An 8,056-nucleotide genomic window follows, 5' to 3' on the forward strand; every position below is an offset into this window, starting at 1 on the left:
ATCATTAAATAAAATACAGTACACGTCTTGGTTCAATAGGTTACGTGCAGTCATTTTAATATGTTTTAAAACATTGAACCAGTCCGGCCCTCGGCTTGTAGCAAATTTGTTTTTTTGGCCCTCTAATGTATTTGAATTTGACATCCATGATGTATGGAAAGGCACCAGCTGTCATGAATGAGTGATGCGTGCTGTCCATCTATCACATGCACGGGCTCATGTGGGTACATGAAGATCGATGTGTGAGACGTGGAGTCAAGCATGTGTTCACGGTTCCTTGAACTTCATGTCCACACACGTCTACAGATTAGCAGAACGATTTATTAACATGACACTGACTGTCAACGGCACATAAACACCAGGAATTGCTAGCTAAGCATGTCATGGCATGTTTTTTTCCCCATAGGGTGGGTCCAAGGCAACAAATCCTAAATATTTGCACCAGTGAACTAGGTTGTAAATTACATGTTGAAGCCTAGTACACACTAACTTAACAGATCCATGCCACTTTAGGAATAGTTTTATAGGCAGATTATTGCATTGTGCACAGTGAAACTGGCTGCCAACTAGATATGCTGAATAGAAGAAGTATCACCAAAACACACACACACAAAAGAAACACAACAATACAACAGCTGGACTTGGTTTTCTGTCCAAATGCAGAGAAAGATACTGAATGAGCAGTTCACTTTAGAATGTCTTGACATGGGTCCTGACCACTGTGGTGGATCTCACCCTCCAGCTGCATATGCAAATTAGGGCTGCAACTAACAATTATTTTCATTAATCTGCCGATTATTTTCTCGATTAATCGATTAGTAGGCTAATCGATAAAATGGCAGAAAATGGTGAAAACATGTTGATCGTTGTTTCCCAAAGCCCAAGATTATGTCTGCCAAAGCTTTGTCCTGTCCACACACCAAAGATATTTAGGTCACTGTCAGAGAGGAGTAAGTGAAGCTGAAAAGTTTAATAACCTACAATCAGAGAAATTTGATGTATTTCCCTTAAAAAATGACACAAACCGATTAATCGATTATCAAAATAGTTGCCGATTAATTTAATAGTCAACAACTAATCGATTCATTGATCAATTGTCGCAGCCCTAATGCAAATAAACACATTTCCATAGATCAGTTGTTTGTACCATGCAGAAGGCAGCAATCAGGGAAATAAAGGGAAAATGTATTAACAGGATTAATAAAATAAATACAAAAATACATGTATTCACTTCCTGCACTGTAAATTAATTCAGACAAAATCACCTGCATGGTGTTAATGTGGAGGTAAGTGGGGCCATTTGTTAATGTGACTACATGTTTGGTGCACCCAATGCTATTTCTGTATCTCTTCATGTTTTGATTTGAATTCTTTCATACAGTTGTGATTATGTGATAAGTACGGGACCATCCCCAATCTTTCATGTCATTTGAAAAGCCGTAATTATGATATCAACACAGTTCAGAGAACTTGCCAGCCTTCCTCATTTCCAATGCACAAGAGACAGTGAGACATTTAAGAGCTGAGGTCCTTCACAATGAATGCAGGATTTGATTAATGGTTTAATGGACGAGACAAGAGACAAGAAATGCAATCAGAGATGAAAAGCTGTTTGTGTCAGGTCCCCCTTTGTTTTCTTTTGTGATTTCTTTCTTGTTTTCTTCCGACAGCTCATCATGCAACTCATCATCTGATCATGTGGTGCGCTGCATCCTCTTTGCCGCCCATCTATTCGCCCATACTCCGCCACTCAGCACCCTCTGCCCGCCTCCACCCACTCCACCACTGACCTGGCCACTTTCCGCCTACTCCACGGGGGCAGGTAATGAGCCTGTTGCCCCGATGATCTGTAAAGAGCCATTTGGAGGGCACGTAGCCCTCTTTCTCCCTCCTCTCTCTGGCTCTCTTTCCCTCCATCCCTCCCTCTGCCTGTCTGTCACTCTTCTCAATGTGTCTGCCTTTTCCTTTTCAATCATTTTCCCTTCCCCCCTCCCTTTCTCTGTTTCTTCTTGTTCAACCTCTCACTTCCTTACTGTCTTTTTTACACTCTTGCAAACTGCCTCAAATTTGTAAACTTCTCTCCCCCCCCCCCACAGATAAAAGGGTAAAAGATGTTAATTGGGAATCAGCATTGGATTTGTAATTACACACACACACATTTACCTGTGGATGTCCACTCTGAGAGCGAGATGAGAGTGTCTCTGGTGCCATATGGTGTTGCAGGCTTTTGTGTTCACTCTCCACCTGCTGTTGGCAAGGGTGTGTGACACACACGTCCACTTTGCCAATTTTACAAGCGTTGGAAAATACACACGTCAGACATTACAACTGTGCTGTCTTTGTTCCCATTATCAGCATTACTAGTGCCCACATGACTTGCTTTATGGACCAGCAATAAAGACTACCAAAGACCAGACTAGACTAGTTTAGAGAAGGGTATTTTAACTGGTAGAACAAATACCCAGCAATACACAGGTTAAGGGTTTGAAACCTAGAAAACATACTTCTAAAAGTGTTTATTTCTTTTTACCTGCAAAATAAGCTTATGATATAGATGTGAATGATTTATTGAAGACTTTCCAAAACATTAAAATGTTACAATACTCCATATATATTCTTGGGTCAAATTACAAGGCCCAAGCATTTTGCTCTAACATCATTGCTTGTCTGTTGTCGGAGACATGCTGGAAAGCCTGCATGCACGCACAGATTGTTGCTCAGTCACAACGACACAACTGACAGTCCCATCAGTTTCAGCAGGATACTAGTGCAATGTGGCTACTGCTTATAGCCCATCTGTTGTCTATCAGGACTGAATCCAAGGGCTGTTATTCTACACACTGTCAGACACACTGAGACTTATGTACTCTCTGTACTAATCCAGTAGAGGTCGGAAATTATTATTTGTAAGATAGATAAACAAACAAACACCATCGTCTTGTTGCAGAGAAGACACATGCAGGGCACAGTGAATGGTGCCCAGTTTGTGATTTTGAATGAAGATTTGTTTTTCTCAGGCCAAGCAATACCCAGAACTTTACTGAACATATAATTCACACCAATTTCATCTATTGTTTTGGAGCTTTCATGCACAAGGGGAGGTTTAACACTGAACTGGGCACAATTGATATTGTTACATAGGCCTGTGAGTCAGAGAAAGGTCTTCAGATACACAAGTTAGATCAGATCAGATTAACCTTTATTGTCTCAAAATGGAGACATTTGTTTTGGTGAGTGAGTAACAGAGAATACAGTGGATGCAACACACAACACTCTTACTCACTTATATACTGGTACAGTGAACATGTATATTAATACATGTATTAACATACATACATTTACACATGTATGTGCATTTATCTTATCAAAGATAGCATCATTTAGAATTGTCTAAGAAAGCAGATTCTGCTAGCTGAGTGACTGTATTGGTACGGTCTTTCAGTCTAATAATCTGACCTGGTATAGCCTATCTGGGCTCATAGCCAGGCCTTTTTGCATTACTTTTAGATGCAGATCATAAAGGATCAACCTCTAGCAGGACCTCTGCTGGACCCTGGCTTGCGCCAATATTATTTTTGAATTATCTTTTCACCTCCGCTATCTATCTTCTGCCATCTGTTGGGGGTTTTTGTGCTGTTTTATGTGCTGTAACATTTTTGTTTTATGTTCAGCTTAACATCCTGTAATGTCTCTCCGTCGCATCATATTTTATTGCTGTCATAGGCACTAACAGCTGTGTATCTTCTGCTTCCATTCAGCCTCATTGTTTTGAGCACCATAGTGTCTAGACCATAGAGGCTGCAGCATGACATGACTCTCCTTCACAGCCACCTGTTACAGCACTTCACGTCTGAGGTAGTGGATGGAGATGAACCACTTTGCATGCAATAAACATAGCTGCTGTGAATGAACATAGCTCAGCTCTTAAACTCGAATGTGTTCGTTAGCGTGGAGAGAGAAACGTGACGATGGCATCCGTCACTGCACACCGTATGAGGCACCACATACAAGCAAGTGCACAGCTGTAACCTTGGTAATCTCATGCCATTGAAACCCTGCTGTTTTTTTTAGGTATAATGTCTGGGATGGTGATGGGAACATAAATGTGTTTATAAGCACTTTGGAAAGAAAGTGCAAGGCACTTTGTTTCTCTATGAGTTTATGTTTTCTCTGTCAATTTATGAGTAGGCTTCTGCCTCTCTCTCTCTCTCTCTCTCTCTCTCTCTCTCTCTCTCTCTCTCTTTAAGTATACCTAAAAGCTTTTATTTTGATAGGATGAACAAAGAAAGAGAGAGAGTAATGGAAGACTAAGTGGGAACACCACTGGGCTTTCCCCCCAAGTGACCTCTCTGATCACTACTGGACATTTCACTGGTGAGCTGAGCTAAATCTGCCATCTGGCCACAGTGGACACTGCAGTATTCACAATTGCTAAAACTCTAAACTACATTCTATGAACCAAATTCTCAGTTGCCTGAACACATTTCTTGAATCAATCACCCTTTTGGCAAAACCTTAAACCAGTGGTCCCCAAACTTTTTCTTCCGAGGGCCAGCTTACTATGCCTGGCTGTAAGAGAGGGCCAGAGACTCAGAGTATATCAGTAACCATAAATAGCTTAGTGCTGTGAACAACAGCTGTCTACCTTAGTTGAATATTCCATTACATTTAACATATAGGCTTTTGCAATTTAATACCATTGTTAGCTGTGTTTATATTGCCATCATGCCATATCAGTGTAAAATGTAACTCAAATTAAATAATACTAATAAAAAGACTTTTGCATTCCCAAAAGTATTAGTAGGTAGTCCCAAAAGTATATTTCATAAAAAATGTGTGAACTCTAAAAATGTAAAGTTCTCAAACTATGAGAATTTTATGAAGTGCTGAAGTGGTCTGAAATGCCCACCATTCAACATTTGAACAAATAAAAATAATTATCCCAGAAAGTCCCAGAAAAATGACTTGAATATAAGTTAGTTAGTTATTAACAATTTATTGATAAACTTTTAGAATACTTTGAGCACTGATGCAGTCAGCATAGGCCTTTTACATTGTTTGCAGATAGGCCTACATTTCTTTCCGTTTTTGATGGCAAACGCGAAACAGCGCAAAAACAACCACCAGTGGACAAAAAGAGTATTACATGTGTACTGTTAAAGGAGTGATAGAATGATTATATAGGGTATTTCATGCTGTTCCTTAAGGTTTCCAAATAGAGTATGTAACATTGGTTGGGCTGAAAATGGCCCATGTGCTGTTCTATGCGCCCTAAGGCAAGCCTAGGAAATAGGCCCTAGAATGAACGAGAGGTTTTCTCCCTTTTATGGTATGCTCATGAAGATTAAGATGAACTGCGTGCTGATTGGTTGGTTTACAACGAGCGAAGCTCCAGAGCAAAGACGGCAACATGGCCGACACCACTCGCTGAAACAGCGAAGGTGGAATACGGAGACATACAATAGGTGTTGAACAGCATATTTGAGCCTGAATCATTGAGGAAGAATCTGAAATAGAGGAGCAACCAGTCGCCCATAGATTGGAAATGACTACTTCAGAGTGGTAAGTTTTGTCATTTACTAGTTTGCCACACGTAGCCCAGTTAGCTAGCTGTAATACTAGTGCAATACTCGCACGTTAGTGTTGTAGACTAAGCTAAACATTGTATTAGGTTCGTTTTTAGCATTGTAAGCAACATAAGTTATTAATTTGCACACAAACAAATGTTTTACAACTTGTACCCGTGTGCAATTTTTGTCAAGATGTCCAGTTAGAAGCTAGCTGAAAAGTTCGTAGCCAGTCCAGGCTATGCTGTAGTGAAAGGAGTGCTGCTTGCAAGTACTCATTTTAGTCAGAAAGTATATTCTCCTGCTGAATAGGTCATTTGATTAGGAGTACATACATTATTGTAGTGGTAATATGCGATCTTACAACAGGACGTCCAGTTAGCTGGGCAGGAGCTCTGTGCAGTTCGTAGGCTATATGGGTGAAGTGAAACGAGTAGCCTGCTCGCGTCAATGAAAATATTATGTTTGTGTCAGTAGGTTTAATGTACTCTTGTAACTACTATCCTGCTGATTAAGTCATCTGATTATCGAGATTTTTACCTTCTTTCCATGTAGTAATATGTGATCTTACAACGGGACATCCAGTTAGCTGGACAGGAGCTCTGTGCAGTTTGTAGCCTATGGCTAAAGTGAAACGAGGTCAACGAAAATATTACTAGGCCTACTCTCGTTTGTGTCAATTCAAAAACACTTTATTTATCCCCAATGGGCAATTTACATAGTACCATGGAGTAGAGTACAATAATCAAAAATCCTATAAATATCACTGTTTAAAATACAGTAGGTACAGTCAGTAGGTCTAATGTAATCTTGTAACTATCCTGCTGACATATTGAGATTATTACCTTCTTTCCATGTAGTAGCCTAATATGTGATTTTACAACTCTGGTAACTAAAACTGGAGACATTTGCTACTTTGTGCTACCTGCTCATTCAAAATTACGAAATTATGTTTGTTTTTACAGGTTATTAAAAGAATGACCCAGGTTCCTGAGGAGCTGACCTGAATGACCATCATGGCCTCGATCCGTTGTGCCTCTATATTCTTTGCAAAATGCAAGCCATGGCCGTTTGAGAATCAGGGGGATGGAAAGGTGAGAGACAATCTGATACAAGTGTTAGCAGTTACAGTATATAAATAAAATATTTTTTAACCAATACACATTCATTATTGGTTCAGCATATTGCAAAAACACAGTTTGATCAACACCACAAAATGATAAACTTTATTTATTTTTTTTAACAATCATCCAGTGATACTCTGATGTAAAATATTAAAAAATAAATAGTAAAAAAAAAATTGCTTTTCCACCCTGTTCTCGTTGCAGGCAATGAAATGACTTGGCCTACAGGTCTTTTGTGAGCAGGAGCTGGGGTTTCCTTAGAAGAAGCGTCTGTGTCATGATACCCTCGTGTGTTGTGCTACGCATATGGAGGGAGCTTCTGGCTACTTCAGGGCAGTACGTTGGATTCAGACCCCTTTTTGACTGAACCGTGACACATGTTCAGCAACAGCATCCTCCATGGAAGGTCTGTCAAGTTGAGCACACAAGTCCTGGGGCACAGGAATCCGCTGGACGGCATCCCAATAAGGAAGAGGGTCTTTCATGATCTCGAAGAGGACAAGAAAAAGGACTTATATTGGATACTGTAATACAGTGCATTGTAGGCTGTACAATAAACAAATTGTATGGCCCTGAACATTGTGCTTTGTTTACAGTACTGATGATGATTTCGACACCAGTAGCAAGACAGCCTGTTGTGTGTGAATCGATAAGTTCTTTTTAGTGCCTATACTGTTGCACATTTTGATTTGTTTGTAATAAAAATATATATTTTATTAAACTTACAAATTATTTGGCAAGTCTATACATAGTTTCTCCTTGGCTGTCTTCCGTTGTGGGGACTCAGCAGAAGTGCATGGCTGCAAGATAAAACCTAAACCAAACAACAGAAATGTTGTAACACAAGTGAAAGTCACTTTTGCATGCACACACCAAGCTGTTAACTCACAGCAAAAGCATTTGCTAAAATAGCTGCAAGCAGCAATGAGGGGGCCAAGCAGATAGGCTGGAGTAACCATGGCAACGAAATGCTGTTAGCTCAATGCTGCAATCAGACGTATGGCCATAAGCTGTCAAAGCAAGTTTCACGTCTAGCACGTCAAAAGTTACAAGGCAAAATGCATTTTTGCTAATTGAAGTGACCCTAGAGGTCAAAGGTCACAAAATTTCTTCGGCATTCACCTGATGGGGTCATGAGTCCATGTACCAAGTTTGGTTTTGATACATGCAACGATTCCTGAGATATGAGCTCACTTCCTGTTTGGCGGCTTCGCCACAAATTTCGATTGGATGTGACGGGCGAACGCTTCTATCAATTGTTACAGAAATAAATGAAGTGACAAGGCATGGTCTGAAGATGGTCTGTGCCAATTTTGGTGAAGATCAGATGAAATTTGTGACCTGTGCGAAATTGTTGGTGTTTTT

The 8,056-nt window shown here is 40.1% G+C and overlaps 1 long non-coding RNA gene across 1 annotated transcript; it reads left to right on the forward strand.

The window, feature by feature from the left end:
- Positions 1-5,415: 5,415 nt before the first annotated feature.
- On the forward strand, positions 5,416-7,364 carry LOC125285743. The gene is made up of 3 exons (XR_007192053.1): positions 5,416-5,562; positions 6,533-6,661; positions 6,896-7,364. It is a non-coding gene; the product is annotated as an uncharacterized LOC125285743 (long non-coding RNA).
- Positions 7,365-8,056: the final 692 nt, after the last annotated feature.

Source organism: Alosa alosa, chromosome 20 (genome assembly GCF_017589495.1).
Source record: "Alosa alosa isolate M-15738 ecotype Scorff River chromosome 20, AALO_Geno_1.1, whole genome shotgun sequence".
In the NCBI taxonomy this organism is placed as follows: Eukaryota; Metazoa; Chordata; class Actinopteri; order Clupeiformes; family Clupeidae; genus Alosa; species Alosa alosa.